The sequence below is a fragment of the Cricetulus griseus genome, chromosome 3 (genome assembly GCF_003668045.3).
Source record: "Cricetulus griseus strain 17A/GY chromosome 3, alternate assembly CriGri-PICRH-1.0, whole genome shotgun sequence".
NCBI classification, from domain to species: domain Eukaryota; kingdom Metazoa; phylum Chordata; class Mammalia; order Rodentia; family Cricetidae; genus Cricetulus; species Cricetulus griseus.
In genome coordinates, this window is record NC_048596.1 from 185,985,339 (window position 1) to 185,991,592 (window position 6,254).

A 6,254-nucleotide genomic window follows, 5' to 3' on the forward strand; every position below is an offset into this window, starting at 1 on the left:
GGATATTCAAGCCTAGAGATTTATCAGCAATAGTCTTTATGTTCTTATACATTAAAATCCTTCTGGGAAAGGGAGTCCTGCTGCATGAGTAGATTTCAACTGCCCTGTCACAAAGCATTTTCTGAGATGATAGACGTGTTCATTTGCTTCACTACGTGGCATTAGTTAGTGTGTCCTATAGCACATTCTGTTTCTTACAGAATGTATGCTATAACCCACATTAATGGTATATTAATGAGCCTCACTGTAGCTTCCCATGCATGAATATATCCTATTTCAGTCTGATTCATACTCCTGACGAAGCTATCTTAACCTCTCATTATCCTCCCTCTCCCTAGTCCCCTGAACTTTCTACAGTGTTTCCTCTACTGATTTCAGATTGCCTTTAAATTCTAGCTTCTACTGTTGAGAGAAAATGTGATAATTGATCGTCTCCATCTGACTTATTCTGCTTAACATGAAAACCTCCAGTTCCATCCATTTCCTGGAAAATGACATGATCCCATTCTTTCTGACCAAAGAAAACTCTGCTGTGTATATCCACCATCTATACTTTAGCTGGTCATCTGGGCTGATGTTGTGGCTTGGCTGTGGTGAACGGTACTCAGATAAACATGGATACACAGGCTCTCTTCTCCATCCTGACTTCATTCTCTTTGGGTACACACCTAAGACTGGTATAGCTGGGTCATATAGTAGTTCTTAGTCTCTTTTTTAAGGACCCCCCCATTATTTCCTGTAGGCTACACTTGTTTACATTCCCAACAACAATGTACAAGGGTAACCTTCCCCATTTTGCTGAAGGCCATTCTGAGTGAGGTGAAATGAAATCTCAGTGTAGCTTTGGGTTGCATTTTCCCGGTGGCTAAGGATGAAGGGTTAGTGACATAAAAGCATCAAGTGGACTGAGAAACTCTGGGCAGGAAAGTTGACTGATTGGTGATACCGGTGGAAGTTTCTGATAAGGAGATCCACACACCAAACCCACTGGCTTCTACCACTTCCAGACAATTCGGGGGGCGGGGGGAAGTGACTTGCAAATGGACTGGACTCTTTTGTCCCCAAAGTTCCCCTTTCCATGTCCTATTAAAACCTCAAGACCCCCACACCACATGCACATGCTTCCTTTCCTGTGAAGAGATGGTCACCCTTCACTGTCCTGATAAAAGAACAATCTGCTCCTGTGGGAAGCCACTCTATTCTTTCTTATATGTCTTCGACAACTCAATCAATCCCTGTCTAACAAATGGTGTTTAGCATTCCTCCCCTTATATTTATCAGCCATTAGCATGTCTCCCAAGAACTGTACATTCAGATCATTTGCCCATTTATTGATTGAATTACTTACACTCTTGTTAACTTTTTGATACATCTTGAGTGTAATCCTTTGCCAGATGAGTGCCTAATAAAGATGATATTTATTTTTTTAAAAAAATCAATCTTAGGGGGCTGGAAAGATGGCTCAGTGGTTAAGAGCATTTGTTGTTCTTGCAAAGGACCCAGGTTCAATTCCCAGCACCCACATGATAGCTCACAACCATCGTGGCTCCAGGTTTAGGGGACTTGACACCTTCTTCTGGCCTTGCAAGGTACCAGGTATGCACATGGTGCACATACATACATATAAGCAAAACACCCATATACATGAAATAAAAATAAGTAAATATTTTTAAATGTTCAAATCAATCTTAGGACTCAATAAAAAGTTTTCTTTTTTATAAAAACTATATCAATTTTTCTGGACTCAGGTCAGTGCTAGAGTGCTTGTCTAGTATGCATGAGGTCCCAAGTTGGCTCCCCATGCTGCAAAAACTAAAATCACCAAGTCTAGTAACACTGGCTTAGATATCCACCACCCCCTCTCCCCGCTTACAGAAAGACTTAGTTCATAATGGATCTTTATTTGCTAAAGACACATCTGGTTATGTAAATACAGATGGAATCATTGGTGTCCCAGCTGTAAAATACTGTTTGCCATTTATTTGCAGCAGATAAGAACTCCATCTGGGCTCTCTAAACAAAGCAAAACCTTTTATCTTCTTAGTAGGTTGTTCCCAACCCACAAAAAGAATAATACAAATGATGATGACAAACTCACTGAGTGGTATTTAAAGGGCCAGCTCCCTGCTGAGCTCCTTACACTGTCCCACTCACAGTGCAGAGAGAAAATGATGTTCTGGAGAAGGTCCTGGCTCTGGTTGTACATTAGAGTAGGTGTCCTTCTGGGACATAAACTGAGCAACCCTGAGCAACAAGGGAAAAATAACTGCTATCAGCTTAACAGGTTGTCCTGCAACTTCCAGGAAGCAGAGACTTACTGCCACAACCAGAGAGGACACCTGGCTCACACTTGGATCCCAGAGCTTCAGGCTTTCATACAAGGCTCTCCAAATAAAGAAACAATGTGGTGGGTCGGGAGAAACCTACTGCCACCACCACCGAGAAAGCATCAAGAGACATTCTACCCAGGTAGGGCTCTGGTGTGAGTTTGAGGAAAGAAACGTCTTATGCCTTGTTCTTGGGCAGAAGAAAGTTACTTTAATCTTTCAGCTTTTATATTCAGGAAAAAAAAAAAAAAAAAAAAAAAAGCTGTGAACTTGAGCGCCATCTGTCTCTTGGGTTTCCACTTTCACCTTCATTCCTCTCTATAGAACAATGACACACTTTGTCAGCGCCTATCTGAAGTTTGCTTCTCCATGTTCATGTAGATGCAGTTTTGCTTTGTTTGATTTGGGGTGTTTGGGGTTTTGTTCAGTTTTGCTTTGCTTTATAGTACAGGATTACCTGAAACTTGGTATTTAGCCCAGACTTCCTTCAAACTCTCAATCCCCCTGCCTCAGCCTCCTGAATACTGGCTTTCCAGGTATACAAACTGGCTAATTTTATGCTAGATCCCAAAGAGGAAAATTTTTTTCAATGACTTTCTTTGTTATCCTTGCTTCCACATTTTCTAAAACAGAAGCTAGAAGAGAAATTACCTATCGAGTGTCTTTCTTAAAAAATTAGGTACCATAATCTTGCAGTTGTAGAGGCAAAAATAATCCAAGAAATTATTATATCATCATTTCCCCATTAATGTCTAGATCAATTAACTCTAAGATCTATGATTAAAAACATATACTATTGGGCTGAAGAGATGGCTCAGAGGTTAAGAGCACTGGCTGCTCTTCCAGAGGTCCTGAGTTCAATTCCCAGCAACCACATGGTAGCTCACAGCCATCTGTTATGAGATCTGGTGCCCTCTTATGGTGTGCAGGCACACATGCAGACAAAACACTGTATACATAATAAATAAATAAATAAATAAATAAATCTTTAAAAAAATCACTTATGGCCTATTTCACTTATGGACAGGCAATGGTGGCACACGCCTTTAATCCCAGCACTCGAGAGGCAGAGACAGGCCAGCCTGATCTACAGAACGACAACCAAAGCTACATAGAGAAGCCCTGTATACATGGAAGCAGAATGTTGTATACATAATAAATAAATAAAATCTTTAAAAAACCATATACTATTAAAAATAATCTGGAATATGTAGGGAGAAGTCATAAATTTTCATTTGTTGGAAGCCAGACAAATCGGGTTTTTGTGTGAGTACATGTGTGCACATTAGTGCCACAGTGTTGGTGTGTGTGTGTGTGTGTGTGTGTGTGTGTGTGTGTGTATGCTGGAGGCCAGAGATCAATCTTGGGTATTTGTCCTCGCCTTCCACCTTGTTTGAGGAAAGCCCTTTTAGCTAGCTGGCCCATAGGTTTCTGGGGATTCTCCTTTCTCTGACTCCTATCTCACCTAGAAGTGCTGGAATTACAGACATGGGCTACCATACTTGGCTCCACAGGGGCTCTGGGGATTTGAACTCGGGTCCTCAAACTTACCCAGCAAGTGCTTTGCCCACTGAGCCATCTCTCCTGCCTGATTCTGAAGAATGAGACTTAACTGAGTCTGGTGTCCCTCCAGGAGTTGTTGCTGACCTCAAGATAGGAAAGTGCACCTCTGTGGTCATACGCTCTAATGACGTCATCCCAACAAAGGACCAATGCTCAAACAAGCATCACTTCATTTGCCAGGCTGGTGAGTGATGAAGCTACATCAATTTTAGCTTCAAAACTGACTTCACATAAGGAAAGCACACCAGAGGATTTATTTTAAATAGTCTGTAATGGATCACAGGGTAGATACTGGGATTTCTATTTTTAATTCTCTTTTTAAACTTGTTTTTGTGTGCCTGTGGGGGTGGTGGGGTTGCAGGTGTGCCACAGTGCACATATGTAGGTCAAAAAACAACTCTCCTTACACCATGGGGTTTAAACTCAGGTCATCAGGCTTGGTGGCAGGTGACTTTACCCTTTGAGCCATCTCTTCAGCCTGCAATTTTTTTATTTTCATGCTATTTATCACAAAAAAACCACTGCACTTTGGAGTGAATGATGTCTTCATACATCCCACTGTGTTAGTTGCTACTTGAAGTCCTCTCATGGTTGACTTGATTCAAGTTCAAGAGAAATTGAATTGGTAGCTTTCACTTTCTGAATGTGCACCCCTAGCCTGGTCAGCACTGGGCTGTAGAGACAAAAGTGGGAAAACAAAGAGAATGTGACATGTGAAAATGAGAAGACAAAAGAAGCCATTATCTCTTTTCTAAGATAATCTTCCCTGGAGCTGGAAGATTAAAATGGTCAGTCAGTACACACGTGAATTCAGGTTCCTGTAGAGGCCAGGGGGAGAGAGACATCGGCTTCCCCTTGAGCTGGAGTTATAGACAGGTATGAGCTTCCTGGCATGGGTGCTGGGACCCAAACCCAGCTCCTCTGCAAGAACAGTGTGCACACGTACCCACTAAGCTAACTCTCCAGGATAATTATCATTGTTTGATTAAGTGATACTCCTGGCGGCGGCATCTGTTTTCATAAAGCATTTAGTTGTGGCCCCGTAGATTCTTGCAGTCTTTACAATATCTCAGACAATCTAGACAAAATTTCATTCCACATCTTTTTTTTGCAGTCTCTCACTTTGTAGCCGTGGCTGTCCTGAAACTAGCTCTATAGAACAGGCTGATCTCAAACTTAAAGAGATCCTCCTGCCTCTGCTTCCATAGTATGGGATTAAAGGTGTGTGCCACCATGCCCATCCACTTTACTCTGCTTTTAAAATTTACAGATATGTTCTTATTAACATATGAAGTGTCTGTGACTGACAAAAACAATTCACTGCAGTCTCTTTCTCTGTCCCCATAGAAAGATCACCTTCCTCAAATAAGAACAGAGAAGTCACTCATTGTCACAATGTAATAAGCGCCTGGCTTCAGCCCCTCAGTCTTTGCCACTCTTAGTTCTTTGTGCCAAGCACTTCTACTTTGCCATTGCAGCTCGCTGTTGTTAATGAGGTGAAGGCAGTAAGGCTGACTCCCTCACCAGTCAGCAGCCACTGTTTCCTCTTCCCAAGCTGCCTCCATAATGTTCACCAGCTGTATTAGCATTGTGACTCACCGGTAGTCATTCCGGAAGGTTGCTCAGCAAGCCCACCTCCAGGTTAAAGAGGCAATTTTTAATTCCCAAGTGCTGGGATGACAGGCATGGGCCACTAGGCCCAACCTGAGGCCTAAACTTCTGTGCTTACTTAGACTTGCACATCTCTGACAATTGCAATGGAATTACCTCTTCGATATAGGCACTCTAGTGGGAAATGAAGCAAAACAAAGACTATAATGTATAGAGTGGGCTATTTTTAAAAGACAGCATGAATGTGTGTACTACATACACTCACACATACTTATGAACATAATGGAAAATTTGGCACTAGAGGTTGATGGGTAGGAAGGAAACGGCAGAAAGGGCAGGTCTCTGAACCTACTTTGTCTTATAGTCCCATCACTGGGCCGATAAATGTCTTAGGTAAGTATTGCTGTGTTGAGTGAATCCAAATCCAGATTCTACTAATGGAAAGTCTAAGAAGTAGAACCTTTTAGAGGTTCCTAGGCCATCAGTTCCTCTCCCCTGTGACCGGGATTTGGTGACAGGTCATCTCATCCCCTTTTGCCATGTGAAGCCACTGCTGTCCCCAACTCTGGAGGATGCAGCCCTACCAGACATCTGATGCCAGAGTGCTGACTTTAGACTTTTCCGGCTCACAAACCCAATAAAACTTATTTCTGGTTTGTTCATTCTCTTTTATTTTCTTTTTCTTCTCTCTGCTTCCTTTTTCTTCCTCTTTTCTTTCTTCCTGTGCTGTAACGAAATCCAGGGTCTTGTTCA